Source organism: Notolepis coatsorum (assembly GCF_963971535.1).
Source record: "Notolepis coatsorum genome assembly, chromosome: 18".
Classification (NCBI taxonomy): Eukaryota; Metazoa; Chordata; class Actinopteri; order Aulopiformes; family Paralepididae; genus Notolepis; species Notolepis coatsorum.
The window spans coordinates 15,227,662-15,248,619 of record NC_140182.1 but is presented as its reverse complement, the minus strand read 5'-3'; the positions used below and the strand labels follow the sequence as shown (position 1 = coordinate 15,248,619).

The 20,958-nt window shown below is 43.2% G+C and overlaps 1 pseudogene across 1 annotated transcript in view; it reads right to left on the bottom strand.

Moving 5' to 3' along the window:
- LOC311244844 overlaps positions 1 to 19,445 on the bottom strand; it is a 36,623-nt pseudogene extending 17,178 nt beyond the window's left edge. Inside the window, exons 1-3 of the transcript in view lie at positions 19,386 to 19,445; positions 17,494 to 18,284; positions 15,889 to 16,033 (exon numbers count right to left, since the gene is read on the bottom strand). The product of the transcript in view is annotated as an uncharacterized misc_RNA (transcript). The remainder of the gene's footprint in view (positions 1 to 15,888; positions 16,034 to 17,493; positions 18,285 to 19,385) is intronic.
- Between the last annotated feature and the right edge of the window lie 1,513 nt (positions 19,446 to 20,958).

The following is a 20,958-nucleotide window of genomic DNA, read 5'->3' as shown; positions in this document are numbered from 1 at the left end:
ACAATGAACATTGAGAGACACAGAAACTGAACTATCCACACACAAGTACATACACGACACGCACGCTGAGCACGCTCACACACTAGCAGCCACTTTAACACTCATGCCGCACACACGCACACTTATGGCCAGAGGAAAGGCCACTTAAAGTAGTATAACATCAGGAACAGTGTATTGCACTACTAAAGCTAACTAGCATGTCCTATATGCTCTGTAAATACTAATGTACAGATACCGAGATGGCACACCATGTACCTGTTTATTGCACTGTTTTATTGGATTCTATTAATATGTTGTACCACTGTATTTTTATTGGATTCTATTATATGTTGTACCACTGTATTGCACATCGTCGCGGGCAAGACCAGCCGCATTTCATTGTATACCTGTATGCCGTGACAATTAAAACTCTTGAATCTTGAATCTTGGTAGTGTTGGTCATTTGACAGTTGTCTGTGGGCTTCTGATAAGTACTGGATTTTATCCATTATGACTATTTGTGAACCCTTATCTGCTGGCTTTATTATTATGTTCTCGTTTGAACTTAAAGTTTTGAGTGCAGTTTTTTTCCTGTGCAGTGAGGTTTAATCTCTTTATTTGTTTTACCCTAAGTTGGAAAGGGCCTCCAGATCACTCTTTATGAGTGTCTGTATGTTTTGTGAGACCTCATTGATTGCAGGGACCCAGGTAGAAGGTTTAGTAAATGGAACATGGGGGACATTGGTTTCATAATTAAAAAAATCCAAAAGTTTCAATCTCCTGTGGTAGCTATGTAGGTCTCTTTTTAATTCTAAGCGGTCTAATCCTGTCGGGGTAGGGATGAAGGTCAGGCCTTTCTCTAGAACCCTTCTTTCCTCCGCCGAGAGGACATAGGAGGTGGATAAATTTGTAATGTTGGATTGTTGGGGGGTCGTATCAGCACTATTTCCCCCCCCCACTAGTTTAACTGGTCCATCCAGGAATTAAAAGTGGCCTGTGCTGTTGCTGGGGTCCAGTGCACGGGGTCTCTCGGATTCGTTGCGAATAGGAGTCTATTCAAATCATTTAAAAATGTGCACCTATTGCTTATGATATCGTTGAGTGCTGCTAGCAGGTGTTGATGGTCTGGGTCCAACCTATCTGAGAAATTGATCAGCGGGATATAGACTTCTGCTGAGGGGAAGACTACACTGCATGTTTTGAGAAGCTGTTGGAGTTGCTTCCATGTAGTGCTGGTGGTTTGATTCCGTAAACAATTATTTAATCCTAAGGGAAGTATCAATTTTTCTACTCCCCTACAGGGAGTCTTCTCCAGTTTTTTTTAGAATTAACCCATTAGGACCCACGTGACACAGGTGTCACACATACTTTACATGTCCTGGAAATGTCCATATAAAGCGTTTTTCGTGATTTTACCACCTCATGAAGTCCCAAAGGGATACCAGTGGAACATCCTGGTGGGGTCATGTGACCGATCATGTGATGTTGTGCTCCCATAAACCACCTTTCCACAATGATGACTGATGGTGGTGACTAAATTACAGAAGTAGTTCACATTCAAAAGCTAGATTTTTGTTGCTAAAAGGTAAGATTTGCCCATTTAAGAATTATAATGCTTACATAACATGGTCTTTATGATATATAACCTGTTGTGAACACATTTCTTGAATAAAATGATAAAGAAAACAATTGATAAAAATCGCTGTGACACATACGTCACACCGGGCATATCACCTTAAAATGTTCATGAAAATTTGCTGACACACATGTCACAATGCGAACAATTATTATGATCTGCTCAGTTAATTTGTCTGATTCAATGATATTTAGTTAAAATATTTTATATTGTTCAAAGCATATTAAAACAAATATCAGTCATATTTCAATGTAGTGCCCTGTAGTGCCCTGTTGTACTCTGTAGTACCCTGTAGTGCACTACATGGGAATTAGGAATAAGTTTAATGCTTAACGCCCAATGTGACATATGTAACTTTTCAGATATTTGCCATTAGGGGGTGCAATTTTGAAAATAAATTCAGAATGTGTTCTTTGTAGTCTATTTAGTCAGTCTTATGCCCCTCATAATTTTCCTTGAAGTAGAAATGGGTGTGGGTTCTAATGGGTTATATTCAATATAAATGGAACGCCAGAGACTGCACAATAACAATAACTACTGCCAGATCTTGTGGACGCAATGAGGACATAGTATCAGGTCAGAGTCCTGAAATATTTTATATATATATTTTTTTTTAGACAAACTTTTTCAGACAATTTCTATAATATCATCTTTATCAGTGAAGTGGCGGAAGCTAATGAAGACGGGAGGCTGGGAGCAGAGCCAGCAGGTTACCTCTCAGAGTGCAGGAGATGGATTCATGCAGCTGTCGGTCAGCCTGGTTGAGCTGCAACAGCTTGGCTGCAGTGTTCTTTGATCTGATTAATTGGACCTCTGCCTTGTTACGCACCCCAGTAGGGAGACTCAACACAAGGCCACAGTAGGTGAGGGTGCAGTGACACAAAACTCAAGAGACAATTTGCAAAACAATAATATTTATTTCACAAAAACACAAATCAGCAACACAGAACAAGGAGGACCGACCAGTGGCACCAAATGAAATATCAAAAGTAAATAAAAGCCCACCCCCCCTTACAGGCGCGAACGCCCAAAAGTACAGGTGGCGGTGCTCACTTCTAAGGCTGGTGTCTTTAACAGTAGGTCACCTACAGTACGTGATGCAAAATGTAGACCCAGGGTATCTTCCTGTCCTCAATGTCCCTGTGTGCGAAACAAAAGATTAATACCAAAGAAAAAGAATCACCATAGGCTGGGTGATACAAGAGAAATGTGCAAATACCAAACTATAATTACTTAAACACAACACTATACCACACTAATGCCAAAGGCCACAGCTCTACAGAACACACAAATAGCACAGACCTAAACTAAACTCCTAAACTAACTAACAGCACAAAGTGCCAGAGCCTTCACCAGCTCTATACCAAAGACGCACAAAGAGCTCCCACACAGACCAATTATAGTTACCACACCACAACCAAACAAACCAGGGAGCTCACTAACACTGAAACAAAATGGGTATATGAAGGAAGAGAGAATGTTGATTGCAGAATCAGCTTCACCTGCTGCTGCACTGGGGTGAGTTGCTGATTGACCAGCTGCTACTGGGACTGGGAGACACCCGAGAGTGGGATATGTTACACAGGAGGGAGACAAAAACAACAACAAACAAAACATGCCTATATATACACAACAGATAACGTACATTACTCCCTCTATATACATACATAAGGACACCGTCCGTAACAGGGCCTCTGCCTTCTCCTCTCCAACCTTCTCTGGACTGGCCTCCCTCTCCTGTATAAATGCATTATGAAACGCAAACAAAGCAGAGTTTAGTGTACGCTCACGGACAACGCACACATACAGATGTCCCGTGCTCACATCCAGTTACTGCAAATGTGTTCAGGCGCGAGTATCTGTTTGTGTGCATGTGCATGAGGTCACTTCCTATGACTTGACCTAGTGGACACGTTACGGTCTTTGTTATAAAAGAAAAAGGAATTACATTTATTTAAAAAGAGAAATATTTTAACCTTAAGGGCCCGTGTCGACCGGGGACGTTTTATGAGTTGTCAGCTCCTTTCTGTCATTAATTTCTATGCTACAGACGCGACAGGCGTGCTCCTTTTCCAGCGCCGCACCTCGGGTTTTAGCGCTCTCGGCGGCCAGTGTTTTTGGGCGGAGCGCTCCCAGCGCCTAAAGTTGAAACTAGTTCAACTCCAAGGTAACTTTTTTTTTTCAACCGACCAATCAACATCGAGCAAGTGGCGGAGCCGCGGCAGTCATGAGACTCAGGAAAACGCTCTGAGCATGCATATTTTTGCTTTTCAAAGCGGTCCGCCTTGAAAAAAACGTCCCCGGTGGACACAAAGCCTAACTCATTTTGTAGTGGCCAAAATCCAAAAGGTCTGTCCTATAACTATTTTAATCTTCCTTTCTTGGCCACTTGTAGGGCTGGGAAGCAGTGTCAGACTCGCAGTCGCAGAACAGAAACCACTGCACGTTTTTGTTGCTCTTTTTGCTCTTTTAATGGTCCAGCAAGAACAAAATATGAAAACAATATCGTACATAAAAATAAAACAAGAGATCCTAATAATCTCTAACAAAGGTTGCGTCTGCGTTGCGTGTCAATGACAGTATTGCTGCTGCCTGCTGCCCTGCCGTCACACGCCGCACCTGTGGCTTATAGCGTTAGCCCCGCCCCATTCACCTGAGCAAAGCGCCCCACTCACTGAAACAGAGAAATGTATTAATACAGGTTCAGAATTAATCAAAACAAATAAGCTTGAATGCGGCTCTTACACATTTCAATTCAAAATTCATACAGAAGTCATTTGCTTTTTTTTGACCTAGAGGCCTCTGGGAAGTGTGTTTTTGAATAATTGCCGACTTTCGCGATCACAACAGAAAAACGAAAACTAAAATCTAACTAATAACACTTTAACCTATTGGTAAACTAACCAGTATTGATGATAATATACATTATAACTGCTGTTGTGATATAGTTATGATGTTTTCTGTAATTAATTAATCTAATTAATGCGATAAACTGACAGCCCTAGTTATTTTGTCATGTTATCATGACTGAACAGGGTGACATGCGGACACGGATAAATTTGAGGAACATAATGTACTGCATTTTGAGCAGGGCTCTAGACTATGTAGGACCTTAATTCAGGGCTGCGAATGCAACCTGAAAACCTTTTTGGGGCAAAGTGTGTGTTGAAATTGTACTTAGTGCCGTGGGGGAGAAATTGCATGGCTTTGCAACCATGTTATCCAACATATGTCGGGTCTACTTTCTTTTATGTTGATTCACAGTCGGGAACACATGTCTTTTACTTGATCTGCCAACTGTCGGCGTTCGTTTTCCCCCCATGAGAACCTCGGAACACGAAACAACCTGCCAACTTTTTCAGACTGTGCGATGACTCCCCGAGGAGCCCTATCTAAGCACTGCAACCGGGGAGCCATTACGGCTCAAAAAGGCCCCTTTCTATCCACCATCCCTCCTCACTTGTCTCAAGGTACCCTTCAGTTACTAAGCCTGTGGGGGATTCATTTCAGCTTAAACTTTTCATGTTGCCCCAAAGACCCCCTTCCCATTAACCATTTGTCCCTCGACACTGCAAACGCATCTGTCCTCTGTTGTTCCTACCATTTTGGCTCCTGGGACCCTCCCCTACAAAGCAAGGGGAGACGTTGGCCCACTGTTTGCAGACGTGCCATTGTACATTCATCCAAATCACTGAAATGTGCCACCTCCATGTGGTGCCCTCGGCTTTTGAAGCTAGCATCTCTCCGTCTCTAATTGGAAGATGAATCGACACTCGACGTGATTTAGTGGCATTAATGTGTGATATTCATCCATAAATGTTGACCGGTCAGCATACAGGATGCACTGTTGTGATGGATAGGCATTTTTCAATATGTTGTTGACGATGCCGGTTGGGCCATCTGGAGGGAAACACGTTGTCTGTTAATCAGTCATCTGGAGGGAGTTGATTTTAACATTATATGTGGCTGCGCTTCTCTAATTGCGCTTTCCCACTGCATGGTACCTACTCAACTCGACTCTACTCTACTCAGCCTTTTCGGTTTTCCATTGCCGAAATGTGCGGATGGTAGCCTACCGGGTACTTTTTAAAAATGTTATTGCTCGGTCGAACTCCCTGGTGAGGTATACTGTAGGTATATGCGGTCTTCAGATGAAACTCGTGAGTTTGTGGTTTTCGACAATGGGATGCAATATGCTTGCCGGGCCAAGTGGTTAAAGTCCCAAGAAAAGTCACAAGTCGCCAGGCAACTCAAGTTTCAAGTTTTTTATTGTCATACAGAATACTTTTGCATGAAATGCTTCTTTCTGTTTTGCTCCAGAGTGTGCTAGATAAAAATAACAAGATGGTGTAAACTAGTATATAAGTATAAAATAGAAAGCACAAGTGTAAACAACAAATAGTAGTGTAGTCAGCTACTATACAGTACAGTGTAGAATGGTGAGGTATAGCTTAGCTTGTGGTGCCACGTTGTGGTGCTGAGGTGCACTGAGGTGCATGGGATTGATGCCAAATATATAAATATATAATATAAAGTATAAATATAAAGTGTGTTAGTGTCAAAGTGGGTGCTACAGTGTTTATTTAAAGTGAGTGTGCGTGTGGATGGTGTGTTGTGGGTGTAATTGATGGTCTGTTATTGTTCATTGAGCATCCTGATGGCCTGGGGATAGAACTGGGTGAGGCGTCCTGAAGCCACACGGGCCAAACCATTTAGCTAGTTAGCTAGCAAGCGTGATATACAGAGACCTTTGGGAATTAACATTTTCCTCAGATAATGTATGTTATTGAATTACTAAGAAATATTATGACTCCATGAGCTCCCAAGTCAGTGGAATAGTAATATCATGCTTTTCATACGTTTTACTTATTCTACCATGGTCCAGAATTCTCTTTCAAAAGTGGTTGCCAGTGGTTAGCCATGTTGGAAGATGGATAACTACACAAAAATGTTGTGCAACAACACACCAAACACTCTTAAAACCTTAATCCGTCTATTCATAGTATTCGATCAAAGGCATCCTGGTCACAAATCTAATGGCAGGTGATTATAATAAAATGACAACTGAACTGTGGCCAATAAGCAGTGGCATTGCGCAATACCCTATGGCAAAACGCGTCATGAGAATACGAGGAATAGCGGAGATGCCCAAACCTTTTGATGATGCCAAACCATAACATGAGTGCAGGGCCGTGGGCCAAAGATGTGACTGGTAATTGGCAATTGTAATGAGTTAATGACTATGATGATTTATTTTGTCCCTTTTTTAATGATTCACCTCTAATCACTCCTTTAAATTAGATTCAAATGTATTGTCATTATACAGCATTAAGTGCAGTACAACAAAAAGAGGTTTGGCATCCAACCAGAGTGCAAATGTAACGGCAAAGTGATACAGGTATAAAGACCCTATGACGGTACACTAAGTCATACTGACCAGCAGTATAACTAGTAAGAGTAGGCAAGGAATATGTATAGATATAGTACAGATATATAATTTTTTTAATATGGTAAATTTATATAAATATATACAGCATTATTGTACATGCTATCATACAGACGTATATGGGTTATATGCAGGTATATACATAGGTATAAAATGGATTATATGCAGGTATATTCAGACTGATGTGGATAAATATATATACAGTAAATATAAATATGGTGTATAAACTTGTTGAACACACACAGGAGACATGAGACCCACAAGCCATGAGGAAGACTCGGCCAGAACCACCTGGAGAGGAGTCACAGAACAGGGGGGAGGTGGAAGGGCTGTCATGGCAACAACTGGATCGGAGGGGATGGAAGGGCCTATATTCTATCAAGAATCTAAAGACCTAAGTTGTTGAACTGTCGAGACATATATTCTGATATACAATATCACGAGCATCAATGTGAATAACATGGACTACGAGACTGTATACGGACACCTTAAATATGTACCTAAGAAACGGCAAAACTAAAAGCCTTGACGATTTAATAAATTAGCACATTTTATAGGTCTCGGTTCAGAATGACATGCGTTGGCAGGTTAAGTAAGTCAAGGGCATCAATTCCAACCTTTGATGGTTTATCCAGAAATACTGCACATTGTGAGTTGACGTGGACGATATAGACAAATTAAATATGGAAAAAGAGGCACTATAAAAAGGCACTGACGTGTTAATTAACCCTTGTGCCTCCATAGAACTGCTGACACACACTGGGCGTAGGAGATGAAATGATGGCTCATGTTTAAAGCCATATAATTTTAACTGTTTACTATTTTTAAAACTTTTTTCCCCTCATGATTAACAGTAATAGCATAATCTCAATATATCTCAACAGATTACTCGTATTTCGGAATTATAACCACTCAAATCTGTGTTTGTTTGATACAAAGTTTTTTTTCATCGAAAAAAAAAACGGATAAATGTTTTTTTTACCATATTTCTACATTTCCGCCGCAACATTACTCAACGAAATATCTCGACGAAATACCTCTGAATACGAATAAAAAAAAAGATTAAAGATTCGATGACTAATTCGGCCAGAAACGGCTTTGAGGCGAAGCGTTACTAAGCGCTCATAGATACCTAAATGTCCTGCGGGCGGTTCCAAGTGGTTATACGGCTGGAATCTTGAACTCTGGTCGCTGGTGGGAGGAGGACCAGACGTGCTCCGTGCAGTACACTTCCTCGTTGGAGCGCGCCGGCTATGGGGGGCTCGTGTTTCGGCTTGTGTAATGATAGTTTGTTATCAGCGAGCCATATGCAGATTTTGCTTAGTTCTGAGCTGAGGGTTTTTTCAACCTGTAATTTGTTCTTGTCAGAGACCAGCAGGGCTGAGTCGTCCGCAAACAGGAACAAGTTGCAGTCACAAGCTGACGACATGTCATTTGCATAAATTAGGAACAGTAGCGGACCTAGTATGCTTCCTTGTGGAACACCACAGTTTACTGTGAGGGGGGGGGATAGGGTACCGTTTACCTCCACCATCTGCTCTCTCCCCTCCAGGTAGGATTGCATCCAGCTCACTGATAGACTATCAAAACCAATTGCTTTTAGCTTGTCAATCAGAATGGTGTGATTGACAGTGTCGAAGGCCTTTTGTAGGTCCAGCATGACCATGCCGCAGTATTTGCCCGCGTCCACCTCTTGTTTGATGTGGTCGTTTAAATAGAGAAGGCATGTGTCAGTGGAGTGGGATGTTCTGAAGCCAGATTGGAATTCGTAGATTAGATTTTTTTCCGCAAGGTATTTTTCGACCTGTTCGTATACAATTTTTTCCATGACTTTCGAGATGGAGGTAAGGATAGAAACAGGGCGGTAGTTGCCTGGGTCTAATTTACTGCCTTTTTTGTGCAGAGGGGTCACTCTCGCAATTTTGAAGTCCTTGGGGACGTGTCCCTGTTTTATAGAGAGGTTTATTATGTGTGTGATGACTGGGGTGATGGCGGCTGCTGAGTCTCTGAGGAATTTGGAGGGGATGTTGTCATGGCCAGTGGCCTTGTTAGGTTGGAGGGCGCTCAGTTTTTTGAGTACCTCATCTGTTGTTACCATTTCCAGTTTGAAGTAGTCTTTGTGGACCCCTAGGTTTTTGTAGTAAGCTACTATGTGTTCTACCCCATAATGCCCTGAGTGGGAGGGTAGTTTGTTTACCAGTGTTGTGGCTATGTTTGTGAAGAAACTATTTAAGTAATTGGCTACATCCAGCTTTTCTGTGATGAGCGTGTTGTCCGTCTTTATGTTTATGTTTGAGAATCTGGTTTTAAGTTTTTTACTGCAGCCTAGTTGGTTATTGAGTAATTTCCAAAGTTCACGCGGTTTGTTTTTGTTTTCCTCGGTTTTGTCATTGATGAATTTTTTCTTTGCTGTTTTGATCATGGAGTTTACATCATTTCTTAGTCTGTTTCTTTGCAGTTTTAGTTCAGTCACGTGGGCTTGGAGTTCACTGCTCGTGCTTATGTTAAGCTTTGACTGACTTTTACGAAACTCAGAGCATTTTTTGTCTCTGGTTTTCATAGCGGTCAGTATTTCAGCGTGCATCCACGGCTCAGCGCGATTTTTTACCCTGGTGGTTCTTAGGGGGGCCATGTTGTTTAGTATCGTTGAAAATTTGGTTTTGAAGCCAAGCCATGTTTCTTCAACCAGTGTACCATTGAGCTCATCTGACCAGTCCAGACCCTCCAGTTCAAGGTTAAAGGCCTCGCTAGAGTAGGTTTTTAGGTCTCTAGATGTGACTGTTTTGTGACAGCCAGCCTTTTGTTTTAGCTTTTTGCGGGTACAGAATATCATATAATGATCACTTAACCCGCATGCTATAACCCCTTTATTGGCGATCTTCGACTTGTCAGAGGTCAGGATGAGGTCAATGGTAGTCTGAGTTGACTCACACACACGTGTGGGTTGTGTGATTAGTTGGCTGAGGCCGTGCAGATCACAAAACCTATTGTAGGATTTGAAGACGGGTGCATCTTTTTGTTGCATATCCGTGTTCCAATCCCCAATAAGAATCATTTCTGTATCCTCAACTCCAGCTAAGCACTCATCCAACACGTCATAAAAGCCATTTTGGTCTGGCGGTCTGTAAATTGTGCCGACTAGAACAGATTTAGCCCTTTCAAATAGAATTTCTACAAAAACAGTTTCAATAGCCTCATGATCTAGGTCTGTACGGTTAATAAATTTGGTGTCTTGATGGATGTACATACAGACACCTCCTCCATGCCTGTTCCTGTCATTGCGGACTAAAGAATAGTTCTCTAATTCAATTTCCGGGTCTGTTACTGATGGGTCCAGTTTGGTTTCTGAGAAACATAGTATGTTTACCTTTCCGCTACTGAAATGATTTCTTATTTCTGCCAGTTTGTGCCTGAGGCTATGACCATGCCGCAGTTTTTGCCCGCGTCCACCTCTAGTTTGATGTGGTCGTTCAAATAGAGGAGGCATGTGTCAGTGGAGTGGGACGTTCTGAAGCCAGATTGGAATTCGTAGATTAGATTTTTTTCCGCCAGGTACTTTTCGACCTGTTCGTAGACTATTTTCTCCATGACTTTCGAGATGGAGGTAAGAATAGAAACAGGGCGGTAGTTGCCTGGGTCTAATTTGCTGCCCTTTTTGTGCCTTGGGGACGTGCCCCTGTTTTATAGAGAGGTTTATTATGTGTGTGATGACTGGGGTGATGGCGGCTGCTGCGTCTCTGAGGAATTTGGAGGGGATATTGTCATGGCCAGTGGCCTTGTTAGGTTGGAGGGCGCTCAATTTTTTTAGTACCTCATCGGTTGTTACCATTTCAAGTTTGAAGTCGTCTTTGTGGACCCCTAGGTTTTTGTAGTATGCTACTATGTGTTCTACCCCATAATGCCCTGAGTGGGAGGGTAGTTTGTTTATCAGTGTTGTGGCTATGTTTGTGAAAAAGATGTTTAAGTAATTGGCTACATCCAGCTTGTCTGTGATGAGCGTGTTGTCCGTCTTTATGTTTATGTTTGAGAATCTGGTTTTACGTTTTTTACTGCAGCCTAGTTTATTATTGAGTCATTTCCAAAGTTCGCGGGGTTTGTTTTTTTTTTCCTCAGTTTTGTCGTTGATGAAATTTCTTTTTGCGGTTCTGATCATGGTGTTTACGTCATTTCTTATTCTGTTTCTTTGAATTTTTTGTTCAACCACGTGGGCTTGGAGTTCACTGTTTGAGCTTTTGGAAAGCTTTGTCTGACTTTTATGAAGTTCAGAGCATTTTTTGTCTCTGGTTTTCATAGTGGCCAGTATTTCAGTGTGCATCCATGCCTCAGCGCGATTTTTAACCCTGGTGGTTCATATGGGTGCCATGTTTCTGTGAATTTGGTTTTGAATCCAAGCCATGTTTCTTCAACCTGTGTACCACTGAGTTCATCTGACCAGTCCAAACTCCCCAGTTCTAGGTTAAAGGCCTCTCTAGAGTAAGTTTTGAGGTCTCTAGATGTGACTGTTTTGTGACAGCCGGCCTTCTGTTTTAGCTTTTTGCGGGTACAGAAAATCATATAATGATCACTTAACCCGCATGCTATCACCCCTTTATTGGAGATCATTGACTTGTCAGAGGTCAAAATGAGGTCAAGTCAATAGGTTTGTGTCGAATCGCATACCCTTGTGGGTTGGGTGATTAGCTGGCTGAAACCGTGCAGATCAGAAAATCTACTGAAGGCCTTGAAGACGGGTGCTGCTTTACGCAGCATATCCGTGTTCCAGTCCCCAATAAGAATTTTTTTCTACCCCCTCCACCCCAGCTAAACACCCATCAAGTGTGTCATAAAAGCCACTCTGTTCTGGTGGTCTATAGATTGTGCCTACTAGTACTGGTTTCGCCCTGTCTAATAAGATTTCAATCCAAACGGTTTCAATTTCATCATGGTTAAGGTCAGTACGGTTGATGTATTTGGTATCCTTGTGTATATACACACAGACACCACCTCCATACTGGTTCCTGAATCCTATCCCTCCTGACTATTGAGTAGTTTTCAATTTCAATCTCTGGATCCTGTACAGATGAGTCTAATTTTGTTTCTGTGAAACACAATATGTTAGCCTTACCGTTTAAAAACAACTGTTTGATTTCAGCCAGTTTAGGTCTCAGGCTATTTGTATTAAGATGAAATATGTGAAGTCCATTTTTGCTGGTAATCAGATTGATGTCGTCACATTTGAGGTTACTCTGTTAATTTGTGTCCTGTCCTGTGGTGGGGGGAGGGGGGGCGTTGTTGCTGTTTGTGCCGTGAATGGGGAGGGGGGGAGGGGGGGATTCTTTGTCCTTTGCTGGAGTCTGTATTCCTCTGTGTGAAAGCCCGCGATGTGGGGGGGGGGGGACTGGTTGTTTACAGATGTGTCTGTTCGTACTCCATTGTGGGGGAGGGGGGGGTGCCTTTTGTCCTGGCCCCGGCCCGGGTAGACTAGCTGGCATGGCGGGGCCAGCCAAGCTAACCGTCAGGTCCTTGGTGGTCTCGATGTCCCGCGCCGCTCTCCCTCTAGCCTCTCGCCAAGTCTGCTGGGGCTTCGGTGAGGGTGTGTCGCCGCATGCTGGTCGGCTGGTGCAGCTGCTGGCTGAAGCGTCAGTTGTGGCCGGTGCCGGTGTGAGGAGCGATGCCTCGCTGTTTTGTCCCCGCGACGTGCTGGGCGCCTCGGTTGTGAACCCCGGTTCCTTCCCTCTCGCTGTGGCCTCTCGTGGGTTCTTTTGCAGAGGCGGTAGAGGAGGAATGTTGCCGTTGATCAAGTCGTTAGCCGCCGTCTGTGTGGGTAGCAGTTGATCTGTTGTGCTGGCGAAGCTGGCTGCTGCTTCTTGGGTCAGCAGATTTAACTGTAGTCTCTGGTTCCGTGTCATTACGGGACCAGGGTTCTGATGTATGTCACCCGACATGAGCAGATATAATAAAAACATTGATCTCTTATTACACTTGCCTGTCGGGGGTAATTTCTTTCGTTCCGGATTTGCAGTAAGTACTGTGTGGATGGTCGTGGCTCCGAAGGCTGGATGTTTCCTCTCCATGCCCGTTAATAAGTAGAAGTCGCAATGGGACTGCTGATTTGCGTTTTCGCTACCCTCCACTTCTGTCTGGATTTGCTGCTTGAGTTGTGAATTCGGGTACAAATCCATAATCCACAGGAGGGAAAGTATAAAATGCGCAAAATACTTTTTTGTTGTTGATCTGTTGCGTTGGTTACGGGAGCTGCGTAAAATGCGACCGTCCATGTTGAAGCCAGAAGTAGATTAGCAACCAATCACATGCGGCTCCCTTTGTGTGTGTGAGCGAGAGAGAGAGAGTTCTCCAACTTGTGTGAGTTGCAGTGATCTCCTGGTTGTTCCCCACCTAGGTTATCCAACGATTGCGCTGCTGCAACTAGAAACACTGGCCTGGCCTGCTTCTAAGTTCAGTGGCCTCACTAAAAAAATATATATATTTTTTTTGCAATCATGACCCCCACTTTGGGAACCCCTGTGGTAGAGGTTTTCATGGTTTTCATGGTCTACTCACTCTCTTCTGGGATGGTCTCATCCTCCACCTTAGACTCCCACTGGTGGGACAGAGTTCAGCCTGTAGGTCTGATTGGTTACTGGGCCGAGGGGAGAGGAGGGGAGAGGTGGGGGGCCGAGGGAGGAGAGGTCGAGGAGGGGAGGCACGAGCAGAGTGATCCACCGCTAAGAGTTGTAGAGGGAGAGGAGTTGGGAACCCAACGTCTTCCTACTCCTATTGCATGCACAGAGAAGGAAAAGGTATGCATCTTCTTGTCTAACTCCAGGGTAGATGGCAAATAAGCTAATTTCCCAAAATGTTGGAGTTTTCCTTTAATGCGCGAGAGGGCGCTAGAACGCCACTGCTTTAATCAATGGGGGGACTGCGAGATTTGCAAGTGCTTAAATATATCTTAAATTATAGCTATGGGTCTAATACACCAGTCGATTATCAGTGAGTTGCTTCCAGTCAACATGTACAAAACTGATTGTTTTTTCATCCGTACATTTTCGTTTTATACCGTTTTGAATATGAGTAGTTTTGGTGATTCTTAGTAATTCCAGGAAAAGACGCGATAATAGCCCTTTAGTGGAATACACTAAACACGTGGTCATTTTTCTCCTGATTATCGAATCTTCCTGAAATCAACGCTAGATCATCATTATTATCCTTCCTCATGCAAGAATAAAAATTGCCCTGGACCGCGGGCCCCCCCCAACCTCCTGCACCCAACGGCACACAGCCACACACACAGACGGCTTCGATCGGGGTAGAAAGACATATCAGATCAACGCAAGCTTTTATATATAGTGTTCTTACCTGGTATCTGATGTAATGCAAAAGAAATAATTAGTGCTGTCCGGTGATTATTTTTTTTTAAATCTGGGGCCCCCCAGTAGCGAACCACATAGCACGCTCAGCCGCGACACGGCCGACCCGGGTTCGATTCCCGAACCCGTCGTTATTTGCCGAATGTCTTCCCCCCACTCTGTCTCCCATTCCTCCTCTGTCTCTCTCTACTGGACTGCCCAGTAGTAATAAAGCGATAAAACGCCAAAAAAGAAATCTTAAAAAAAGAAAAAATGTATCTAATTAATTACAGGATTTGTAATTAATTAATCTCATTTTAATCGCATAACCATTTTAGGCCTGATATTCTATAATCCATATTTCAAATGGAATGTGTCCGGATGGCAGAATTCAGTACTGTAACTACAAAACCTTCTGTTTAATCATCTTCCAAATTCACTCTGAAAATCTGCTCCGCTCTGATAAACTGACTCTTCGGTCAGAGTGTCCAGTGTGCACTCTGAGCCCTCGAATTTCCAAACAACTTGAGCGTGCTTGCTCTGACACTGGTTGTAAATAGTTACAAGTGTTGTATGTGCCTCCCTGTATTGTAAATAGTTCATATGTGTGTTGTCACTACTGTATGTATAATTGTAAATAAGTAAATTTATGTGTTGTAAATATTGTTAAAATTTATTTACCTAATTTATGTGCAATCGTTTAATTTCAGCTCGGTGTAGAGAAATGCACCGATACTAACAACCGCCATACTGCACGCGTCTATGACAACACTGTTACCACGTATCCGTGACACGCGCCCCCCGCGACAACACTAGTTGTTACGTACCCCCGTGGGGAGACGCAACACAAGGCCACAGACAGGGTAGGTGAGGGTGCAGTGACACAAAACGCCAGAGACAAATTGCAAAATAATTATATTTATTTCACAAGTAAGGATCAGCAACACAGAGAGCAAAGATGACCTACCAGTGAGCACCAAATCAAATATCAAAAGGAAACAAAAACCCACCCCCCCCTTTACAGGCGCGGACGCCCCAAAGTACAGGTGGTGGTGCTCACTCTAAAGCTGGTGTCTTTAACAGTAGGTCGCCTACGTGATGCAGAATGTAGACCCAGGGTATCTTCCTGCCCTCAATGTCCCTGTGTGCGAAACAAAAGGTTAGCAACAAGAAAAACAATCACCATAAACTGGGTGACGAGTTAATTAACAAATACACAATACAGGTTATGGGTAACAGAAAAATATACAACAGGCAGGATCACACAAGGTACAGTACTATGATAAATGGCTAAACCACCAGAGCCTTGACCAGCTCTTACACAATCGTTAGCTCAACATAGCTGTAACTGGCTCATGTATCAAACATGAGCCCCACAGAGATTTAACTAGCTCTCTCACAAATACGAGCCCAACAGAGCTTTAACTGGCTCATGTAACAAACATGAGCCCAAACACAAATCAAATGAGAGTCCTAACGCAACACCACCAGATAGTTACCAACATACACCGACCGGGCTCTCGCTAACATTGCATACACAGGGATATATGAAGGGATGTGGAGGTCAATTAGTCTGATGAGCCTCAGCTGCTGTTGCTGCTTCTGCTGCTGTTGCTGTTGTTTGGAGTGGGATGGTGATTGACCCTGAGAGTGGGATAGGTTATACAGGAGGGAGACAAAAAAAACAACAATACAACCCGCCTACATACATAACACATATTATATATATATATATATACCACAATATAATATTACATGCATACATAACGATATAAGGACAGAGTCCGTAACACTAGTAGTTTCGGGGGGCCTACCACCCGCCCTGAAAAAAATCCTAGGGGAAACACTGCAATAGACACTTTTTAATTAAATAGCACCATGACAATTGTGCTACAAGAGATAATGACAACGGTTATCACATTGTAATGGAAAACGAAATACCATCAAATACCATCAAAACTGAGAGATATTGTGATATGCTATTCTGGCCACATCGCCCAGCCCCAATTTGACCCATCTCAAATCCCACCTGCTTTTCTTGATCCTCCAATCACAACTATTGCTTCCCTCACAAACAGTTGAGATTGGAGGATCAAGAAAAGAGGGCGGGATTTGACATAGGTAAATTTTTTATCATTTATTTACGTCTACATTCTCAAACTGGCAAGGGACGTAAATAATGTAAATGCATCGATATATTCAGAGAGCCTGCGGTTACATATTATGCACTTAGCTGAAGGACTCAATTGTCCCCAAGAATACTATTTGAATAGGCTGAAATTAAGAGCCCTACGAAGATATAAAAAGCAACGTCACCTCCACACGGTGTGGCTTGCTTCCAATGATAAATGAACAGATGATGAACAATACTGAGAACAGCTCGACACACCTCCAAGTGAGACAGATCATAGACAGCCTATATCATTAACACAAAGTGTGTACTCCACATCTACACAATACAGTGTTCCCACAGTTACTCCACCATTAGAGGCAAATACAGAAAACTCCACCCGTTTTCTACCCAGAAGACAACACTGCTTCTTCCTCATTTGAGATTCAGTGGTGATTGGAACATTTTCTGCATTATTGCCATTTAATGAAAAGAGTGATGGGGTTCTGTAACCTCTTCACAGGATAAATCAAGAGCCTCTAGGTGGCGCTATACAAATAAACAGTCAATCACATGTTGCAGAAGATCATCTGATCCACATCGAGTGATGTGGAAAACCAGAAAACAAAACTTCTTTCAAACTAAAAAGTACTTTCCCTTTTCTTTTACAGGACTATTTTCTTATCTACATTCTATTTCCATTGTATATATTTTCTCTGTTGGAGGACAGGAGCCCTCTGTAGATCAGTTTTGTTAGAGTATGGTCCAAAATACTCAATATGTGCATCACATCACCCTGTGGGATATGGCCCACCAGCTCACAAAAAAGGGGAGGGTGGGGGGCTAAAAAGAAAAGGGGAGGGTGGGGGGGCTAAAAAAAACAATCGATTGTGTCATTGGCAGAGGTGATGTTTACAAACGGACAGATTAGATCCCTACGATGATTTGCACCTCTGTCCTGGTCTACTGCTGGTGGCTCGTGATCGGCTTCTACCTCAACATCCTCTTCAGCTTGGTCAGTGGGCTCTATGCATACATTGTGCAGGATGCAACAGGCAAAGACTGCTGCGCTGATGTTTCCTGTATCCCTCGTATGCAAGCATCTAAGCCTCCTGAACTTGTTCTTGAGGATGCCGAAGGAATGCTCGATCACCACACGAGCAGTATTCAACCTCTTGTTATACCGCCTCTGCCTAGCAGTCGAATGCCTGTTGTCCCTGTAGGGCTTCATGAGCTGGGGCATTAGTGGGTATGCAGAGTCCCCAATGATGTGCATCCCATCCGGCACCAGGAACTGGGAATCTGCTTCTAGCAGCCGGCCAACCTCCGACACCCGAAATGCTCATCGTGCCAGCTACCAGGGTCGCCCACACTAACGTGACAGAACCGCCGATGGCTGTCACAGTACCCAGTGAGTATGACTGAATAGAACCCTTTCCTATTCAGATACACCACTGGGTTCTCGCAGTGTGGCCTCACAATGGGGATGTGGCAGCCATCCACGGCACAGACCGTGTTGGGGAATCCTGCTGCCCTGAATCCTAGCTCTGAGGAATGTAGCGCTTCCCCTGTGGGCCAGGAAATGTGATGGCCCAGTTGTGCATTCACTAGTGCACAGAAGTCGTGCAGGTGTTTGCACACGGTGGATTTTGTTGTGTTGAACCGATCTGCAACACCCCTATAGGACTCTTGATTAGAGACCAGACATGCAAGCACACTGCGATTCAGTGGCAACTTTGTGTGCAGTGTGTTAGTATACACAGGGCCAATGGCAGTCATCAGCTCCTGAATGGTTGAGGAAAGAGCAAAGGGGAGTGATTTTCATTCAATGGTGTAGCAGCATAGGCTTTAATACTGTAATAGCCAACATAGAATGTCTGCTGATTGTATACATACCTCCACGTGCCCACGGGAGAGTCTGAAGGGGTATAGCGTGGGACCACCTCTTCGACAAAATAGTTGATCTTGGGAACCGATCTAGAACAGAAGGCAACTTCAGCATAATGTTTACTTTAACTACTACTATCTCAGTGTAGGCTAATACAAATGGCAACAATGTACTGGACGTGCATTGGCGACATTTTAAGTAGCCTTGCTTGGACCTTGTTGGAAATGTATTTACAAATATATGGCATGCACCATTTGATTGATCTGTGAAGTGCATAATTTAGGAAATGTGTCGTGATTGTACTGTGATTGTACTTGTCGTCTTGTCGATAGGGCAAACAATATTATGAGGGGGGCAAATGTGTAGGAGTTGACAATATGTATTACACTTGATCAAGTGGAGCAAGATTGGCCCCCATTTCTTAAGAGGGGTGTAGTATTACATGATGTAGAATCTACCTATTACTGGAAATGCTTTGTACAACCACAACACTAGATTAAACGCTTTTATTCAATTGCAAAATCACTGAAATAACACTTGTACTGCTACAGCAGATGAATGAATGAATGAAAACCTTATAGATTGCAGAATGGGTACAATACAGTACGGCTCAATACACACAATTGTTAAGGGGATGCAGACCAGAGAGACTTTCGTCTTGTTTACATCAGGGTCCCCCATTTTCAATTCATAATGATAGATTACCTCCACGGACAACGTCCATCATGTACATCATCATGCTGTGGAATAATATAATGCCCTCATGTAAAGACATTCCCCTCCCCGTGATCAGCTGAAAGGACCCAGGTAAAGACCTGGATTGTTCTCGGGAGGAGCCCTATATAGTTAAAAGGGGGGGGAGGTGGTCCCATTTGATAGGTCAAATGGGGGAGGGCGGGGGACACAGGATAGATACAGGGGAGGGGAATGTCTTTACATGAGGGCATTATATTATTCCACAATACCCATCATGTCTGGTCATGCAAGAGTTGTCTGACTTCAATGGCATCGAACTCGTCAGCAACAAAGAACATGCGTGCAACGTGTTGTTGTGCCATTACGACTAGGCGAGCAGAACAGTCTCGTGCAGGAAGTGTCCGCCTTTTTAACTCCTCCCCCGGCTACTCGTCTATTTTCGAGGCGAGCTGAAATCCATCTCGAACACGCCTATTGACTTAGGGAGGCGCCTGGATGTGTGTCGTCTTCCAGGCTATATCTCACTCATCCCAACTGACTGCCCGCAGGTGCACTCAGCAGGTGCAATCAGCCCAATCAGTGAAACGAGTGGCATCTGACTACGCGATTTTGCTAATTTTGTCAGCTGACCTGTTGAATGTAGCTGTAGCAGAAAAACAATAGTTGTTGGCTAACATTCTGTTCCTCGGTTGTGTAAAATAATACATCTATCTATCATCATCAACTCATGTTAATGAACGGTAACTACTTGGTAAATCATTTGTAAAGGAAGACATAACTGCTCAAATTGTAGTAGTAGCTAACGTGACTCACCTACCCAACAATATCCGTGCTTAACACAGTTAACAGCCACATTCCGCAGTATACAACCTAACTAATATGATTTAATGACCATCTACCATTCACAGGGTTCGAAATTAACGGGGGCTTGGGGCAAAATGCCCCCGACAGTTTACTAATTATATATATATATTTATCCGGTAATGGTGCGTCTGTATCGTACGGTTCAGATGACGCGCAAATAAAAAAAAATCATTTGGTGGAGGTGAGCACTGGCTGCTGCTGCTGCAGCAGCACTGCAGCCGAGCCAGGTGCTAGTCAGTTTGTGTACAAATGGCAAGCACAATCTAAATCGATCTTCATTACGACTTTAAAAACATAGCCATTAACATTACATAGGCATGCACACATCTTGCCATAGCGTTAGCAGTTTGTACAACACAACGCACGTTTTAACTATAGAATCAGCCCGCGAGGTAATACAGTCAATGAAATGTTACCGTAGCTACTAGCTAGCAGAGGAGGAAATGGGAGTCTGAGAGGCGGGGTGTTTAAAGACAATGATGGGCGTTTATTCAACATCCAAGAAGGCTAACATACAACTGTGTTTTACTAACTCCAACCGGGACTATTGCCGCTTTCCCACTGCATGCCATCACCTCCTAACGTTACCGGAGCTGATAATAACATTGCCTGAGCTGAAGGTGCGTGACACTAAAATGTCCGTGGGGACCCGGCGCCAACCCATAGATAGTTCCAACTCACCGAATTACGTAATCCACCACAGTTGCACTCAATATTTAAATAATATTAGTCTAAATAAATGTGGACAGATGCATAATCATTTCAAGCAGAACACGAATCTTTCCATTAAGAACTGACAATCAGGGAATTTAAACATGGTTGACATTGTTTTTTTGTGTTTATATTAAAGAAAGGAAAGTCTAGTGCTGGCTGAGCATATTGTTTGTTTGCACTAAGTTAATACTACAAATGTAGCCTATATTTTTCAGTCAGTTCGGTCTTTGTGTGCCAAACATTATTTAAGGCTGTAAACACTAACACTGTAAACTTTTTTTTATTTTTTTTAATAAA